We start from the raw sequence: 20,785 nt of genomic DNA on the forward strand, positions 1-20,785 counted from the left end.
TCATCCTCACTGACAAACAACATTAGCAAAGTGGAACACACCTCAAAATGTGCTGACCAGTTGAGGTGACCACATGGGAGAACATTACACCACCCACATTTTGCTTCCCTTTTAAAATGGAGGCTGCTTTCTTTAATGAAGGGGAAAATATTTAAGTGGTCTTTTTCTGGAGCTATCAAAAGACCCTCTTTTTCAGAATTGGACCAGCAGGAGTGCCCAGCTGAATTCAAATGGCAAGAAAGAAAAAGAGAGTGAAAAAGAGACTCTGTATGTGCGTGTACGTGTGTACACACACACACACGATCAGAGTAGAGAGAGAGAGAGAGAGAGAGAGAGCATCTGAGACTAAAATGGCCAGAGGCAATGACTTTTGTTTTCTGAAAATCCAATCACTCTGATATTGGTTTTATCATTCTCCATTGTATCAAGTCAACTGCTGCAACATAATTATATGGTGGTCGGAACTAAATAACCCATGTTTAGAGAGCTGAAATAATTACATCAAATATGCCACAGCATTAGGTGTTACACTTGGTTCTGTTTTGAAAATAATATTTAAAGGGAAGTGGTAGCAAAACAGGCTTTACATTTCAAGTATTGGTGAGAGTTCTACTTTATTAAAAGCAGACTATAAATAACAGAAATGTAAGATGACAAAAATACAGAGTATGTAAAAAAAAAAAAAAAGCTGCTAAGAAAATTGCTGCTTCAATGACTTTTTGCCAGCCAACTGAGCTGACTGAGGTTCGAACAAACAATAAATACCCAGCAACAAAAAAAGGTCAGCACAGTATTATGTTTCTACAAACGATGTGTGTATGTGTGTGTGTGTGAGAGAGAGAGAGAGTGAGAGAGAGAGTGAGAGAGTTTGATTTATTTGGCTGGTAGTGAGGGAGGGACAGCGCTAACTACAGTTCCACTGGAGCACTGTCACACATAAAATATCAAGACGACTTTTTCAACCTACAACAAGGACAAACACGCACACAGGGAGAATGAGTGAGGGAGAAATACCAGACACTTTAATAAAACTAGTGTTACGAAAAATAATCACCATTGTTAATAAAAGTTTAATAAATAGGCATGTTTTTATCCATCATTTATATTAACATTGCATAATCACACCTCTCAATCCCTATTTGGATGAGACTAGTCAGGTACATTTTTGTACAGCTGCATTTTGTGATTGTAAACCCATCTGAATAAACCACGTTTGTGTTCACGACAAATCCTTGGTGAAAAATACAGAGCAAATTATGCTTTTCTTCTAAATCAGGCATCCTCTGAGAAATCAAATCCCACAAAAAAAAAGAAAGAAAGAAAAAGAATTTCTGTGATTGTGGTAAATTATTTTTGTCACAACACTTCTCGCTTATTTTATATTTCTTTTGATACTCTAACTAAACGTTAGTTTCCTGTCTTGCTGCCTGAAGCAACATCATTATGGATTTAGACCTTTTCATCATCTTTCCATAAAATAAGTCAGTGGTTCTACTCCCGTCCAAAATAAAAAGACATTTAATCATAAGAATACTCCAGAACACAGTTTTTAAAGAATAGTCACAGTAGTAGCAGGTATCTTAACTATTTCCCTTAATTACATAATATTACAATAATATACATTTAATTATTTACATATATCGTTCAAAAATTTGGGGTCGATATATTTAAAAAAAAAAAAAAAATCTCGTATGATCACCAAGGCTACCTGCATTTATTTGATAAAAATTGCAAAAACAGTAATTTTATAACATATTGTAACAATTTAAAAAAAAAACTGTTTTCTTTTTTAATATATTTTAATATTTAATTTATTCCTGTGATGACACTGCTGAATTTTCAGCAGCCATAATTTCAGTCACATGATCTTAAAGAACTCATTCTAAAATTATGATTTGCTTCTTAAGAATAATTTCTTATGGTGAATGATGAAAAACAGTTGTGCTGCTTAATATTTTTGCGAATGTTTTTTCTTAAAAGTCTTTTAATAAATAGAAAGTTCAAATGAACAGCATTTTTTGTAAACAGATTATTTTGTCTTGAAAGTCAATTTGATTAATGCATCCTTGCTAAATAAAAGTGTTCATTAAAAAGAAAAAAAAAAACAACGGTTTCATGATGCACTCAACTAGATCACGCCCACAACACTTTCTATCCAAACCATCACATGAAATCAAATTCTGTGTTCATATGTTCCCATTTCAAACAGTGTTTATAACATAACACACGATCAGAGTTTGTTCATGACCTTTGTTTCAGTTTCCATTATGGTCCGTGAGCTCTGTTCTGACATCTGGCATCATGGACGTTGGAGTGAAAATAGATTGTAAGGGACAGAAGAGACGTTTCCCGCCCATCTATGACGTTCTATCAACAGGGTGCCCACCTCAACCCCCTGAATTCTGATTTGCTAACACAAGGGAGCAAAGGACATTCCCCTCTCCCTTAAACCCCCTTCAGAAGTGCCCTAGATAGCGTCAATATGATGTTCTACAGTAGGTCGCATCTATCAGCCCGGCCCGTTCTCTTTGAGTCCCATTGACAGTAATGCTCATTTAATCACCTTAATGAGAGCGTGGAACGGCGAGAACAATGATGTGTGGCCACAGTCGTTTAACTGTAGCTCGGATGCTTATGAAATGCCGTCTCTCCTCTTCCGTGTCAGTGTAATCTCATTTGGAATCTGTTTTACTGCCTTCAGCAGGCACATTCAAAAACCTCTGAACACACTTGCTAGTCTCGCTTCGTGGCGGCTCTGCTTCATTATACATGACTGTGCTGCTTGGTGGATGAGCCATTGAATAGTTTATACTCACTAGATCCAGTGGCATGTGTGAAATCGTTGAAGAGACAGGAGACATAGAAAGGACATCGGGGCTAAAGTGGACATACTATAATATAATCTGGTTAGTCAGCGTCACCAGCTGAAACCAACGGAGGTGTCGAATTGGTGACAAAGAGAATTTCCTCCCGCCGTCTCCCCGGTAATAAACCAATTTGTGGTAGTCCAACGTTACAGTGCCATCCGCCACCGTGCAGAGCACCAGCAGAGCCCGGATTTACACATATGAAGAGTTCAGATGCAAAAGCCTCTAAGTGCCATTTGAAATTTTCTTCTAGAATGATCATTTTTATTAAGCTTGTATATTTAAGTTCAGTGATTTCACTTAAATGGCAATGATAATTACCTATTAATTGTTATTTAAGAGAAATTACTGAACTTAAATATGCAAGTTTGATAAAAATCATCATTAAAGAAGAAAATTTCAAATGGCATTTAGAGTCTTTTGCATCTGAACTCTTCATATATTACAGGTCCTATTGAAAATAGCAGATATATTATGAATAGTTCCAATAAAAAAGCTCAATATGGAGCTAATCTAAAAAAAAAAAAAAAAAAAATGCCATTGCTGGCTGATACTGTACAGTAAAAATACACACATGCTGAAAGTAAATATAAACCGACAGAGATAAACTACAACAGATAACTCCCACAGAGATGAACAAACCCACCTTCGTTTCCCAACAGGGGAGAAATCAATAGGAAAAAAAAAAAGATGTACGCAGCCATTCTTACTATCTTTCGCAATGTGAAGGTTAAAAAGTTTGAAATAGCAAGCGTAAATCCCTGTTTTGGCACTGCAGCAGTCGAGCTTATTTGTTACTGACAATTGGATTAATATAGTGAGTCCCACCTACAGCAGTATTTGTGTGTGTGTTTGTGTGTGTGCATACAAGCATTTGTTGCAAATAGCTGTGTCTCCGGACCCTGACCTCTCTGACCCCTCATTCAGAGCTGACGAATCGCCTTTCTCGTTCTCCCTCAGCAGCCATTACCGGCAGCCTAGAAGCCTCTCTTCCTCACTAAGCTGATCACTCTGTCATAGTCCAGCACCCGGCACACCGGAGTCTCACACACACACACACCAGCAGTCCACAGCGTAATGAAAACTAAAATAGAAAACGCCTGTTTTTCAATGCTTCTACCTCTTTAAAAACAATAAATAAATATAGAATTGCACTACAGTATAGTTTATTGATACAGGTACTTGATACCAATGATGATAATTAAATACATTTAAAAAAAAACTTCCATTAATTAATTGTGATGTAATTATGTTAAGTGGCGAGGAAGAGCTGACCTGCATTGGACCAAATTTATCTTTACATAATCTGTTTATTTTATATTTAAACATTTTATAATTAGGGATTTCCCTCTTGGAATTGCTCCATTTATTCATTTCATTATTATTTTAGAGAAGTTAAAACTGAATTTACAGATTTTATTCTCAATGTGTGTGTGAATTTACATACCCTCTGTGTATATGGCTTTCTGAGTGTGTGTGTGCGTGTGTGTGTGAGTGTGTGTGTTTTACAGTAACTAAACCAGGCTCCATTAATTCATGCTTAACCAGTGACATCTACAAACCAACAAACACAGTCACCATGATTTAATTAGGACTGCAAATTTTAGCAGAATTGCAATGTACTTAAGATGCATAGAATAGCACTTTATTGTATTTGCGTATGTGTAACCTGTAATATGTAATATGTTATTTGAATATTAAGGTGTTCTTTAAAATGTGTAGCTTCTTACTTAAATTGAAATGTTAGCCTTGTTATTTGACATTGTGATAGAATTAGCCCTGGGGCTAATTCTTCCATATTTACATTGCTGAAAAGCTAAGACGTTCATTAATATGCATTTTCCCTTTAAAATAAATAAATAAATAAATACAAATAAATAAATAAAATCAAAAGAACACAAAGGCTTAGAAGCGCCATAATATTTCTGATATTCCTTAAGACATTTTACTGAATACTTGTGATGTTTGATTCTAGATTTAGAATTGTCATAACAAACAAAAAACATACAAAAATATATAAATAAAATGACAATCCTAAACTAAAATTAATTTAAATTATTTAAAATATATATATATATATATATATATATATATTTATTTAAGATTTTTAAATATATATGGGCATATTATTGCCTTATATATAATACATATTGTTGCCAATCAATATACATTTAACAGTAAAATAAATCCTGTACAGAGGGTATTTTTATTTCAAATAAAATAATAATTTAAAACTTTTACTGAAATTGTAAAAACCATAAAATAAATAAATATTAAAAAAAAAACAACAACAACAGCTCAGAGTACTTGTTTGAGCACTGAGCTAAAGAACATTTGAGGGCGTTGTGTCCTGTAGTTACTATGGATTTTTCAGTGAGCGCACTTACTTTTAGATTTCAGTAAATAATAAATATGAAGGTGAAGATTGCCACATTAATAATTCTAAAACATCCACAAACCAAATTCAGCTTGCTTGTTAGTGTTTGTGTGCATGTGTGTGTTTGTGTGTGTTGGTTTTGTCACAGTTAACAGAGTGGTTGGCTGTGATAAAACAAGAGTTGTGATGAGAAAATAAAACAGATCAATAGCGTCTGGGATGTTATCTGGGTTTACAGTGGTTAGAACCACAGCTTTTCTAATGTCCAGCCGTGGGCCTGACTTCTTCGAGATGTTTCTCCTTTGAGACAGCAGAACGGAGATCCTAACAATCTGGACACCCATCAGACTCACTTATTCCACACACACCTCAGCTCTACCTCTATTATTTTTGCTCACTGTCCGTATAAATGATATCTTTCTCTGTAGAAGTGTATCTCGAAATATCTTTCATTATATATATATATATATATTTTTTTTTTAATGGACCTCTATTGTTCATCACAGATCCAAAATAAGAAAATGATAATAAAATCAAACTGACAGCTCTACTGTAATAGTTATTAAGAGACAAAAAAAAAAAAAAAGAGAATAGAATGGGGGGCTTTACTAATGAAAGAGTAGCTGGTACAAAAAATGTCAATCACTTGCTCTCAATCACTCGCTCTCATCCCACATGTTGCAATTCATTTCACTTTCATTCATATTTCCCCCCCATTATTAACGAGAGAAACATATTTCTGAAGCAGGCCGAAAGGCGGACGGAGGGCGGAGACGCCTGGGCCGTGAACCGCAGCATTTTCTCTCACTTTTTAGCTTTTCCATTAAAAGCGCCACATGCGCAGCCTCAACCCAAACCAATTTTCCCTGCATGAATTAAATATGAGGCTTGGTAATGTTTAAAAGAGCGACCGAGAGACACGCGCCCCCTCAAACCGGCTCACAATGACCCGATCCGCTTCCCACCTAGGACGTCCAAAACACCCTCCATCACCGTCACGTAATAAAAAAATAATAAAACAAAAAAATATATGGATAAGAAAATGTGACCTGGCTCGTTTTACAGCACAGTAAATCAGCCTATATTACTGGCTGGTATCAAAGGTAATTGAAACTTTTATTCTTTGAGTAATAGCACCATCTCCAGTAATGCACTCCATCAGCAAGATTACTGCACACATTGAACATATATCACACAAGGCAAAAATAAATAAAATAAAAGGAGCTGTGGTTGCTAGGAGATCTCACCCCATTTGTAAGAGACAGAGAGAGAAATGGGGAGACAGGGGAGTATGAAATAAGGGTGGGGGTACAGAAAGAGAAGATGGCTTTTTCCATTTCTTTTATGTTTCTTTCTTGTAAAAAAAAAATAATAATAATCAAACCATCCGTTTCCTTTTGCTCCCAAATCAGTTTTCTGTTTGGAATCAGAGGATACGAGCACGATCATAAATCAAATGTGAGCCTGATACAGGATTTAAAGTGGAACCATACACTAACGCCTGCTGCAAAAGGGACATTAAACACCTCCGCACATGGCCTGGCCTCCGACTCAACGGCCAATCTGACAGCTTATTCCTCATGGCGCTGGGGTCAGAGATGCTCAGCGGACCATCTCTTCCTCTTCATTTCGCTTTTACGTGTGGAGCTCCACAACTCAAAATCACCTTGACGTTCTGAAAAGTGCAGGAGAACTTAAGCCACAGCAGATGAACGTGTAAGGAAACACACTCTCGTACACACAAGTGCAACTCACTTCTACATACAATGGAGAAAAAACAAAACAAAAAAACTCTCGACTCTCTCAAGAGTCTTAACTAAATGACTATCCTGCACATATCCGCACATCGATCAAAAGCTTTTCTGACCAAAACCTGTAATTACACTTTTCAGAATGGTGCGGATATCGGATCTATCACCATCCATCAAGTGGGCCGGGCGAGTGGACAGCGCGAGTGGTTCAATTGAAAAGGTAGCAGAGCGTGTAAGAAATTCCACGCTGAAGCTGTTTCCAATTAGCAGCACTGTAAATGTCTATTGTGGAGCGGCGGCACGCAGCAGTCACACAAGCCTCCGGTCCCTGTCTGTCCCCCTCGAAGCTAATCAAAAATTAACTGAGAGGGAAAATATGAGTAAAAGGGCATGTAAACGAATCGGCTAATTGAGTGTGTTCAGAAGCATCGCGATCAAGGCGGCTCACGGAGATTTCAGAAATGACGCACTGCCTTGTAGCATCCTATTCATTTTGAGACAATTCATTTTGAATGCAAATAGTGTTATTGAAAAAAAAAAAACATAATGAAAGCAGTTATGACAAAATAAAGCTTTGGAGTGTGTGTGTGTGTGTATGTGTGTGTTAGTATTTCTGTCAAATTCAAAATAGCTGATTTCAAACATTTCAAATGACAGAACTACAATAGATACATAAGACAATAAATAATCTTGCAAACTAGCACACAAGCACATGTCTAGACCATTAAGATAAAGACAAAGAGAAATCAGACAAGAGTGTGAGAGAAGCAGTGTGCGCAACAAGAATCGGGCAGCAAATAATGCCTTGACGGGGGGAGGAAGGGGGTGGTGTTCAGATGTTACCTTGGTCAGGACTCCTCCAGCGATGACCTGAAGGGTTAAAATGAACCCCCCACTCCAGGGCTGTAGAGGTTCATCAATACTCAGCACAGAATACTTAATGTCCTCTTCCCATTCCACATGCACACGCGCACACAGCCGTTCACACACACATGCACGGCAGCCAGACCTGCGCGCGGCACATATAGCCTAAGATCTGTGTCCCGGCGTTCCCACTGAAGAGCGAAAACTCAAGGTGAGGAAAAAAACCCCCCAGAAAAACAAAAGATGAAAAACGCAGGATGACAGCTGTATCAACGCACGCGGTTGGTCACAGAGAGGTTAAAGAAGCATCATGCGGTCTGATTATCTCTGTTTCTAACACTCTGCGCTGTTGCTGCTTTCTCTCTCTCACTCTCTCTCTCTCGCTCACGCGGAGGCTGTGCTGTTCGCAGAGGCTTGCTGATGCACTGGGAAGTTTGCAGTCCTCGATGGAGCCCCCGTCACGCATGGCTGGTCCCGGCACACGCTATTGGCTGAGCCTCTGTCAATCCGATACTCAGGGGGTGGAGACAGGGGTAGAGGTGGGAGGGAATAGGAGGGGTTTCGGAGATGCATTAAGCCAAAAGCACTGTTCTTTCTCCAGTCACCCCCCTGGATGTGCGCGCGCACACACACACCTTCAACACAAACACAGACTCCCTGGGTCTGCAGCTGTTAATGCTGCTGTTGAGGGGGAACAAGAAAGCCCACCTTGACAGTTCTTTCCTTCTTATGTTTCAGTCCGGCTATTCTTCTATAAACTCTCCTTTTACTTTGCTCTTCACACTGTGAAGCGCGCAACTTTGGAGTTTGAAGTTTAAAGTTTCCTCAATCACACACACACACATCTGCATGGAATCAATTCAAAGTAAAAACGATAATCGTGTATTTTTTCCTCACACAAAAGACGCTTTCCAATTAACTAAAAAGCCTCTATCCATGCTCATGTTGAAAGCCCAGCAAATAATTGTAATTATTACAGCAACAATTGTCACTGATTACACGTTCCTGACTCAAATCGAGGAAATCATGCAAAACAAGAAGAGAAAACTGAAGAACACTCCCTGAGTCTAGTGGTCCATAATAAAAAGCACAAGTAAAAGTTTGAGGGCTATTTTGTTTGATTTACTGCAGAAGCATGGCTGGCAGCGGGTCCGGTGTGAACAGAACGTATTTGTGCATAAATGCATGACTTTATGATCACCCCCTACGGGCATGTTTCAGGAGAGGCCATTAGCTTTTCTACTCCACCGAGAGAGGCCGAGTACCCCTTCATTTCTATGCAGAATCACTATTTTTTAGCTTTCTGACAAGTATTTTGCACCGGCCGTTACTAAATAATAAATTATTGTTCTGGATATCTGTGTCTCGGGGTTCTGTTGGCTCTACTCGACATGTGAGAATGTGGGTTATTGATGTGGCAATCTTCAACTTTCTAATTATTATTTGCGAAAAAGCAAGTGCCAATTTAAGAGAGCGATATATTCTCTCAGGCATTCTGCCATTTATCTTACCAATGTGCTATGTGTATAAATGTGCAGTCTGAAAGAACCAAATGTACTTGTGTTACATAAAGTTTATTAACTAAGTTAAGGAGAATCATGTATAGATAATCTTACCAAATAGAACGAGGTGAAGCCTAAATATATAGCCACCTCTCTCTTCTTTCCCACAGTTTTCCAGTTTTTTAATGTTGAGCATAATGTTTGATGCTCAACATTATTATTAATGTTGAAAACAGTTGTCCTGCTTTTTTGGAAACCTGAGTACTTTTCTTTTTTAAAAAAAAAAGTTATTATTGATTCCAAACATACATCTTTTATAGCATTGTGAATGCATTTGCACTCTTGAAACATTTAATGCATACTTGTTGAATAAAAAGGGGCAAAAAAATCATACTGACCCCAAACTTTTGAATGATAGTGTAGAGAAAGAGAGAGAGAACACAAATCTTAAATGCAATTGCTAAAATGCTAAAATTTTAGAAGTATGGTTAGTCTCTATAATTAGACATGTGGTATGATCCTACACCAGATTATACCTCATCTTTACATATTAAAGGATCTGTACCAAGACACCTTGGATATGCATGCAAATACACACAGCAGTATCTGAAAGATGTATAGCCAAACAACCGACAGCTCACTGTGAACTAATCTGCATTGGATTAATATTACACTCAAAAGGTCTTTTCTGCTAGGAAATGGTTATGAAGAGTGCGATCAATGCCTATTTAAAAAAAAAAGGACTCATTAAAACCAGGCACGTGGAGAGCTTGAAGCGGCCACGACACATCACAGAAAGTGTGACTCAACAATTGCTCTCTTTAATGATCGCTGTAATCTAATTCTAAATGCTCTCATTGCTCTGCCTGCCCACACGTGTATAGGTTTTGACAGCAAGCGTGATATATTTTGCATTTTTTAAAATGACTTTTTTTTTCATGCCTCTCTGCTTCACTTGCTTTTGCATTACAATGCAGATTGCACTGTTTGTGGGGTGAGAGGGAAAGGAGGATCAAAAAGAAAAACAATTTTTCATTCAATTGTTTGTTGCGTTCAAAGCTCTACGGATAAACTCGCTCGGCCGTACGAGAGCATACGTGCGGTTACCATAAATTCCTTCACACAGATGCCCTGCTAAGCTTGACTTTAGCACTGTACACGAGTTTATGTACGCGCTGGTTTGTGGAGCTCGCCAGCGGATCATTAAGTTGCAAATTAAGCATAGTTGCAGAGAGCGAACGAGTATATCCATCAGTCAGTGAAGTGTGACGGCCTGCCACCAAGGAGAAACAGATCCTACCGTCCGCTAATCCGCCAGGGGTGCCTTCTCCTCTCTAGTGTCCCCAGGTACTGCACTTAACATTCAATTTTTATTCCTATTTGCTTGCTTATTCGCCTGTCTTCCTACTATGCCAGCTGTTTACAATCTCCGAGAAGGTAGTGTAATGAGGTAAACAGTCCACTCCACGGTGACAGTGTTCCGTAGCTGCGGAGAGGGGGGAGATTGACACGGCCGATGAGGAGAACTGGAGAATGACTGACAGCTGATGGGGATTCGTCGAGGGACGACGACAGGTGGGTATGCTAATGCGGGTCACGCATGTACAGCGGGATCTTCCTCTATTACATTCTCCTTCTTTTTTACTCTCTCTGCCTCGTTCTCATATTCCCACTGATGCCCCCACAGAGCACACCATGAAAAAAAGAGGGCTGTTTGCTCACACCGTGCCAGTCCTAGCAGCCCCTGGTGAATACAGCACCCCGCCAGTGCTCTTAAGCCACAGTGCAAACAAGCCACATGCACACACAATGTTTGAACTTTCTCCTACAGTTGCAACTCATCTCTTTGTGTCTTCTGGGTCTCGCTGTCTCTTTTTTTTGTCTTTTTTTTCCTTAATATACATAGATATTATACTTGATGCTTATTTATGGCCTGGCAGTAGTGTTACCCAAATTCCCCAGCCCCCTTGGCCCAAGCCTGATCAGTAGGCTGAAAAAAAACACACACAAAAAAAAAAAAAACTTTTGGTTGTGTCCCCTGACAAGTCAGCTATGGCGTGCCCTATTTCGGAAAAACAAACACACAAAAAAAAAAAAAAAACGTGTATGCAACGTGTATGCTTTTTGTGACTTTGATAGGTATTGGTGGTCAAAACCCCACAGCCGTCCCCTGTGGACAGTGGTCTGTGTGGGGTGCGAGTTCAATAAGAGGTCAGCATCAATCAGAGGACATGTCACTTTGTTTCTAGACCTGACTCTATGCTGACAGGCCCGAAAGCCAAATGTAAGACAGGGCGTGACCTTGGAGGTCATGTGGGGTCAAGTGACTTTGGGCTTGAGGAGGGCTGTGGCGAAGAGATTACTGGCGAAATGCTGAATTTTCCAATACTAATTCATTTTTCATAAACCAATAATAGGAAGCCGGCTTTTAGTGCCTGAGAATGGTTCGATATATGTTGCGAGCTTACACACTCATGCTGTGATGTACGATTTATCTAGAGGGCAGATAGAATTTTAGTTTTAATTCCCTCGAAGGGCAGGCTAGTTTAGTGCCGTAGATTAATATGCCGCTAGTAGGAGAGCCACAGATGGCTCAGCAACCAACAGTCAAGCAGCAGCTGCTTGCGCCGTGGCTGCGGTGGCATCGGTGCGTGGTCTTCACAGAGGCCTGGCCAAAAACACAATCCCTGCCTTTAGACAACAATGCAAAATCTGCTTCATATCAATCTGGACGTAAATGAGTTGTGAAAAACCATTTAGTTTAGATTCGTATAATAATTTGGGCGCAAAAAGGGTCATAAAATACTTACACCCACACTAGCGCAGATCAAATTAGAGCCTTCTGTAATGTGGTGTGACAGTTAATGCATTGTTTCACCGGTAAATACAGATACCGTTACTGCCAAACCTGTAGATGAATCAGATGACATGTAACAAGGCATAATGGCTATTGATTTTCCAACCACTCAGAGGACATTGTCGAAAATTTAATGGACTTCGGATTCTTAAAATTCCTTAATGCTAATAAAAAAAATATATATCCTTGAACTGGTCACGGTGCGAAACTCAGCAGAACAGTAGGAATTGAATATAACTGAACTGTATTTAAAAGGGCTGAACAATGATGCAGAGATTTTTTTTTTTAATGGTTACTATTAGATTTACACAACAAGCATTTGTTAGTATTATTACAGCACAGGCCCTGACCCGTTCACCAAAAGAAGTGTGCCGTGAGATGCTGTCAATAGCCATAACCATGTTTAGATGGGACACGCCGTCAGAACTTATTAGTAATGCACGATTGTGTCTCGTAAAGTGATGCTGACGGAGATGGCAAACATGTCTCAGTATCTCTGCGTAATTAGATGCAAATTAGTGTCAATTTCAGACAACTATATTCAAACATCAAACAAGACACCGTAGTTAATTATAACTACGACAGGAGGTAATTTAGGCCCGTGCCCTTGTGCAGGTGTGAACAGACTTGCTAAAGGAGGAGAGAGAACTGAGATAGAGGTGCGACAGAAGTGAATGCCCGTTTAAAGTGGCTGTTGATTCACTCCTACCTGCTTCCAGCTTTGACGTGCTAATTCTCAGCAGAAGGTGCTTGCAAAAGCTACCTGCGCCAATTATTGCACATTTCTTCATTAGTGAGTGCGGGCATTAAAACTGACGGAAAGCAAGCTTAAATTTAGAGAGCTTAATTCAATTCTTTTCCAGCCATATCTTTGAGCCCCACAGCACTAATGGGTACACACTAAGATTAACATCGCAGCACTATCTAGCCTTTTAAAGCAAAACTTTAAAGAAGAACTTCTTAAGAAGTACAATTACGTGCAATTATCAAAAACGCTGTTGCAGAGGGTTGACGATTTACGCACTAAAAATTGCGACTGAAATGGCTTACATGTCACTGATACTTACGACTGATGTAAGTTTACATGAAAAAAGACTTCCCAGCCCCTTAGCGCGTGCCAAACGACGCCAATGCCGAACTACAGCTGAGTTGTCCTTTTAATATCCCCCACAATTCTCAAATAATGGCCGCCCAGAGACAGATACACATATTGAAGCGATGTCCAAATCCTGTCTCCAGAGACAAAATCAACAAAAACAAAATAAAATAAAAATCGAACCACAGAGCTCACATTTTCCTGCCTATTTGGTATCACAGGGGGCGAAGAAGCAGACTCATTTCCACAACCGCTTTGCCTTCCCAGAACGAATGTAAATTTCTGATGAAACAAATGCATATGCAGGGAAAGCTTACGTGCTACGAGTCAACAGGCATCTCCCTCAGAGAGTCTCTTTTCTCTTACTGAGCATTGATCATATGCTACAGTTGCCTCCTGCTCACAGAATGAAAAAAAAAGAAAAAAGAAAAAATGAGGGTGTATTTACAGGGGCTTGTAATGATACCATATATCAGGCTGACCCACTGGTCTAATGATTTTGAAAAAATACCTCACTCAGAGAAAAGCAGAGGACATGCATGCTGGGATGGACTGTCACCTAGCAGCCCATTCAAAGGGATGGTCTTTGGGGGTAGGGGGAGGAATATGAAAATAGGGATTTGTGTTATTTCGTGTGATACAATAAACATCTCTCAGGTGGAGCTCAATGCCAGAGATTTTTCCTTTACAGAAATCAGAAAACTTCCCGTGATGCTGGGTGATCGGGATGTCGTGATTTTAGCTTATTACTAGGCCTACCAATCGATTGCAATATATAATTAGTTGATACGTGGATTAAATGATGCGCATAGATCACAATTATATCTCAATAATTATGAGTATTGCATTTGTTAACATTAGTTAATGAACTGTGAGGTAAAATGAACAAACAATGAACAATTAACAAAAGGTTAACAAAAACAAAGGTGGTAACACTTTACAATAAGGTTCATTAGTAACTGCATTAGTTAGTACAAACTAATGATGAACTGCACTTATAGCCTACAGCATTTATTAATCTTTGTTAATGTTAATTTCAACATTTAGAAAAACTTTAAAATGTTGTTCACATTAGTTTAAGGACTTTGAACAAACATGAACAAACACTGGTTAATTTTTATTAACTAACATTAACAAAGTTGAACAAAAACAGTAACAAATGTATTGCTCATGGTTAGTTAATGTTAGTTAATACATTAACTAATGAACATTATTCACTCTCAGAAAAAAAAGGTACAAAAGCTGTCACTGGGGCGGTACCTTTTCAAAAGGTACACTTTTGTACCCAAAGGGTGCATATTGGTACAAAAATGTACCATGAATGTACCAATATGCACCCTTTAGGTACAAAAGTGTACCTTTTGAAAAGGTACCGCCCCAGTGACAGCTTTTGTACCTTTTTTTTTTTTCTGAGAGTGTTGTCCAAAATATGAATATCCTGATCATAGTTAGTTTATGTTATCTAATGTTAAGAAATGGGACCCTTATATTATGTTTTACAAATGCTGTCAAACCTTCCATGTTTAAAGAACTTTTGGACTCTGCAAACGTAGAATACTGGACTTCTTCATTGTCACTGCTGGGAAAAGCTCTTCACTTGCTGTTACTACCTTTTTTTTTTTTTGAGGGGAGGGAAGGGGATGGGAAGAGGATTGTAATTGTAACTTTAAAACCCAATAAAGAAAAGAAAAGAAATGGGACCTTATCGTACGGTGTTACCGATATATTTTATAATATTACAAATAACAAAAGTATGTATGGGATATCTTTTTCAGTCATCGTACATCTTGCTACATTAAAAAGTAATTATAATCATACATTTTATGACTCCGTTCCGTGTGTATGGCTCCACAAAACAATTATTACACAATTTCTGTACGGGTCAGAGGGTACTAATTTATAATTAACCAAATTAAATGAACACATTAAACTAACAGCCAACTTATGAGTTATTTTATGATGAGAACTGCCCATTAAACAAACGGCAGTCAGCAGCAAGTTTCATTGTTCGTCTCTGTAATGCAAGATGGGATACTTCGGAAACTGAGCATCAGTTCAGGCCTCCATGGAGACGTGAGCAGAAAAAGTGAGTATCTATTGTCACTATTGCTCGCTCTTTCTCATAGAACCGGAATATTAATATGCCAGCCTCTCCAGGAGACGTGCTCTCTCACACACCCATACTATGCAAAACTTTTACCTCTTCTTTTCTCCCTCCTCAACCATCCCTCCATATCTCAATGTACGTGCACCCCATGCAGCTCAACACAAGCTGGATTATGGGGTGGGAGGTGTAGGCAGGGGGCAGACACAGCTGCTGCTGTCCCTTACGAGAAAAGACTCCCTGGTGTGACCCTTGTGAAAGAGGGAGGCCGGCCCAGCTAAGCCACTTCATTCAGAGGCCCAATGGCTCCCTGCCGGGCTCAGGCCAGGGGCTACAACAAGTGAAAGAGCAGCAAAGGAAAGGGCAAGGATAGAGATGCATAGAAAGAGTGAAATGAGGCTGAGAAAAAAGAGCAAGACTGGGTTTTGGAAAGGCGGGGTTTTGGCGGTGGTCATATTTTATTTCTTCTTCTTTTTTTTTTTTTTTACTTTTGTGCTGTGTTGTGCGAGTCATGCAGATCACAGATAATTGTTGCGCTGTCAGAAAGATTTCCAGCACGGCGGTATGCCGATCTAACCCACAGAAGGGCTAAATAACAACAATCACCATGATCATAAAGAGCAGGGCCCACGCTGGAGAACTCCATTCACGCTAATCAGGAGTCCCACTGTTTTACTGTGTAGGGCACAGCACAAAGACCTGCTAGCAGGACGCCTGTCCCGCCATCGGCACTGCAACCTGGCTAAATGGAGCAGGTGATTTCCTAGCCTCCCCCTGGGCCCGACCAATCACACTCGCATGCAGGTGGAAGGGAGGGCGTATCAAGGTACACTGCGAGGGCAATGCTAAACAGTCCATGTGGTGGAAGCAGAGTGCAATGAAACCGCTGCTACACCTACACACACACTGTGAGTTTCATCCCTGCTGCAGGTAGCAGGTTTGCGAGACAAATGAGGCTGCAGATAAGAAGGTCCAAGCAGATGGAAAAGGAAAGGGTGGGGTCAGAGCCAAGAATATGAACCCACATCTCTAACACTGGCTTAATAAGCAGGAGTTGTGCTGATGGCAGCAGCTAGCGATCGCCCCATAGGGAAGTGAACACAACCTCCAGCTGAACCCAACACATCACACACACTGGACAAGCTCGGCAAAAATACAGCCAGCTTCGTCCTCTGAGCTCAAAACAGCGATGAGGAAAATATTCATTATTCCGTTTCGGCAAAGCTCGGAGGTGCTACGGCGCTTAGGGTGAAACTTGGGCAACAAGACATGCCGATTTGTAGTTTGGCTTGATTCGTAGCCTAATGTGACCTGCAGATTTATTTGAAACGGGCTTTCGGCCCAGAGACCGATGACAGTCTCCAGTGAGGGCAAATATACTGGCATTACATCATTCTGTCTCCCTGGGTCTTAAAGTGACAATGCCGCAATGAATGCCTCCTACTCGCACTGTCAATACTGAACAGGCTAACAAACAGACGACACGAGCAGCCCTAAACAAACGCCCTGTTCTTGCAGATCCAATAATCAATATGTGTGTATACAATGGCAGTTAATCATAAACAGACTGAAATCAATGGCAGTTGCGAGATTGTAATTTTTCGAGAGTGGTTAAACGATTCAAGCTGCTGGTAGTTTGTTGGCTTTTGCACTTCTCTCAGCCTCATTCTCTCAGAGTTCAAAAGAAAACTGATGCCGCATCACATTGTTTGTTGCGCCCGCAGTCAGTCAACATTTCATGAATTGCTTTTCAATTGAATCCTTTTGGATATCACTGAGGTTTAACGGTTTGTGATACAAAATGCTTATAAAGATTGATGGAGGGAATTTATAACCTTAAGCCACTACCTGTCGGGCTCGCGTAAGTGTACGAGCATGTTTATTAGATACAGTCTCTTCAATCTCACTCTCTCTGTCAGTGTGTATTGTGTCTGACTCAGTCAACCTTTCCTTTTTATTGCTGCTGGGTTGCGCTTCTTGTTTAAACAGCCAGATGCACGCTCATGAATAAATTAATGTTTACAAACCAGATTGGCTGCCATAAAGGAAAGGTCAGGGAGGGTGTATGTATTACTCTCCTTTTCTGTTCCTCACTCAGTTTCTGCTTAGCCTAATGCAACATTCTTCAGGGCAATGTTCTCATGTCCCGATTATCCTGCTGGAACCCACCTGGATTAGTGTTATTCCAACACTAAATCCGCAGCATGGCCCCTGACCGTGGCTAGGGCTTTTCTGGCATGAGGTTGCACTTTTCACTAATCCAGGCTTCATATATTCTTCTTGGATCCTAAACCTAACCCTAACCTAAACCACACAACTCGTTTGAGGCAAATTGAACAGGGCAACATCTCTTGTTCATGTCATTGTTGCCTCATACAAATATAAATATTTAGCGCAGTCTCATCCCAAGACGTCATATAACTGACGTCTTGTGACCATACGTCAACATCCGCCTTTTTAAGGTACCCTTAAACGTTGGTTATGATAACCCGATCTCACGACCAAATCGTACGAAATCGACGCATTGCTAAATCGTACATATTTTACGAATTGGCCAATTCGTATGAATTCGTACGAATGACCTACCCCTTACCCCGCCCCTAAACCTAACCATCACGTGGGTTTATACAAATCGTACAAATTCGTACGAGTGAGGTCGTACGAATTAGTACGAATTAGACACTTTTTAATCATGCGTCGAATTCGTACGAATTGGTCGTGAGATAGCGTAGGTTATGATGTTATCGGATCCTAACCCTACCCCGGACCTAAACCTACCCCGTGACCTAACCGACATTAAAGGTAAAGCGTCAGTTGTATGACGGCCCGGGATCGTCATGTAACCGACGTTTAAGGGTACCCTAAAAAGGCGGATGTTGACGTATGGTCAAAAGACGTCCCAAGACGTCAGTTATATGACTTCTTGGGATGAGACTGTGTTAAAATATTTGACTTCAATCTAAGTCCCTTTATAGTGCACAAGTTATGGACTGAAGCTAAACAAACTCATCAGATAACATGGGCACACACACACCTGTATACTCATAAACACAGACACACACCTCCTAAGCGACAACTGCGATGAAAGGGTGTGAAGTGTGGTGCTACGTAAGGGTGTGAGTGTCTCATAACAGACAATATCTGAGGGTAATGTCTTAGCGCAGTGCAGACGATAGAGCTGTCATTTATGTGTGGCGTGCCTTGTCACCTCCTGACATGCAAATTGCTCTCGTCAGAAGCTCTGGCCAAATAAAATATTCATTCTCTTGTCTATTATCTGCCACATTACATTCGCTAATCATTTTTCCCACCTTGGAAAACTTGCGGTCCGCCCCTCTCTCGCTCACCTCCGACTGTCTGCTGACAAACGCATCTCAATCTCCATCAGTGAGCGGCCCGCATGACTCTCTCCGCCAACAAATTATTAGCATCAAATCTCCCGTCATCTGCAGGCTATTTGTGGTATGCCAACATCATTTCCTGCCCGGCGTGGCGAAATCGATTGTGGGAGAGGGAAGCAGAAAAACCATTACATTTCCGCTCAAAAGCTGGATTCCTCACTCCGCCCCCTTCCAAATGCCCCACGGAAAGGAAACTAAAGATAAAGTTAGGGTACAAAAACTTGAGGTAAAAGTCAGGGAGCCAAGTTAGTTTAGTGCTAATTGTGTTTATAGTGTACGGAGAGATGGATCTTTTTAAACTGCACTGATTGTGAAAGTATTCCGCCTCTCATTACTTCTTGACACTGTAATGAGTGCTAATGAGCACAAATTATACTGTGTGCTCACAAGTGTGTTTGTGTGTGAGTGTGTGTTTGAAAGAGGCACAGCCATGTAACTTGTCATAAGGCATTCAGGCCACAAAAATTCAAAAAATAAATAAGAGTAAAATACTCAAAGCAGCCACAGAGTTACCTCCACAGATTGGACATTGTAATGGATGCTCAAAGTTCAGATAATTTCAACTTTGACCCTGTTAGCCGTTGACCTTTTAAAGCACAGCCAATGATTACCAGATTTTTCGCAAAGCATGGGGGTGTCCACATGGGAAACAAGGCAGAAAAAGAGTCTGATCCTTCGTTTAGGAATAAACCGCTCGTTTTAAAATCTGCCTGGTCTATTGTTATGACATCCACTTCAAACATTACAATTCTCTTGATAACTTTAGTTAACTCTACAATAAGTAAACCCACTTGACCAGGTAATTACCCAAGTAGGCTAATGCATCTGCATCTCAATGAAGACATGAGAGAGAACTTTATCTTCAGAGCTGCTTCTGAGAGTCACTTCAGAAGCTTTTGACCATTTCATTTGAGAAACATCAAACATGTCAAAATAAAAATCCGGTTGACCTTGAAGAAAAATATAACATAAATGTTTTACTGGTGTATATAAAATGTAATTCTTAAATACATTTTTAATATCATACAACAAAGCTTTTTTATTTTTTATTTTTTACCCATTTTATTATACAGTTCTTCTATGCAGCATGTTTGATCAAAAATAAAAACGTTTTGTTGAAAATTAATTGTTATATTTTCATTTGATTAGATTTTAAAAGATTGATTAAATTGTTAAATAAATGATAAATTTGTATTAAATCATTAATGTTAATGCAATCTAGAAAAATAGGAAATACTTTACAATAAAATTTAATTTATTCACATTAGTTAAATCACTTACTAACATTACAAATTGAACAATACATTCGAACAGCATTCATTACGTTTTGTTAATATTAGTTAATAAAAATGTTCACGTTCTTGTTAGTTTAAAGTGCATTAACTAATGTTAACAGATGTAACAGATGTTGAGATTAACATTAACTTAAATTGCAAAATGTTGTAAAGCATTATTCCTCATTAGTTCCTGAAGCTAATGTAGTTAACTAATGCTAACAAATGAAACCTTACTCTAAGGTGTTACCAAAACATAAAATGGTAGCTTACTCAGTGAAATTTAATTGTTCACATTCATCCTCAATGTCAAACAAATGTGGACAATATTTCTTTCCCCATTAGTGGTAAATGAATATCGTGATAAAAATCGATACTGACTGATGAGGGGAAAAAAATATATAGTGATCATATTTTTGGCAACGACGGTAGCCCTGGACCAAGCTCAAAAACATTTAAAAAAATCAGAGAGTAAGCACCGTAGTCCCATATGAAAATCACCTATTATAATGTATATGAAGGTCAAAGCAGGGCATGACCCTTGTGTTAAGAGGTGGGTTAGACACGAGTCAAGTAAAGGAGCCTTTATTTCTTAGACTACATATGACACAATTTCCCAACCTCTTAAAATGTATCTGTTGGAAATTAACGGTGTTATTCCACCATATGGACCACCATAGAAACCCATCAGA

General features: G+C 39.5%; 1 protein-coding gene across 11 annotated transcripts in view; it reads right to left on the reverse strand.

Moving 5' to 3' along the window:
• The window catches only part of tenm3 (teneurin transmembrane protein 3), a 343,805-nt gene that overhangs the window by 166,756 nt on the left and 156,264 nt on the right, over nt 1–20,785 (reverse strand). The window contains exon 1 of one of the 11 annotated variants that reach the window (XM_089132132.1): nt 7,839–8,255. The exons of the other annotated variants lie outside the window; for them this stretch is intronic. The gene's annotated coding sequence lies outside the window, so the exon portion shown is untranslated. Of the gene's footprint in view, nt 1–7,838; nt 8,256–20,785 lie in introns of those variants that run through there. 11 annotated transcript variants of the gene reach the window in all.

This window comes from Pimephales promelas, chromosome 6 (assembly GCF_988280905.1).
Source record: "Pimephales promelas chromosome 6, fPimPro1.hap1.1, whole genome shotgun sequence".
Taxonomy (NCBI): Eukaryota; Metazoa; Chordata; class Actinopteri; order Cypriniformes; family Leuciscidae; genus Pimephales; species Pimephales promelas.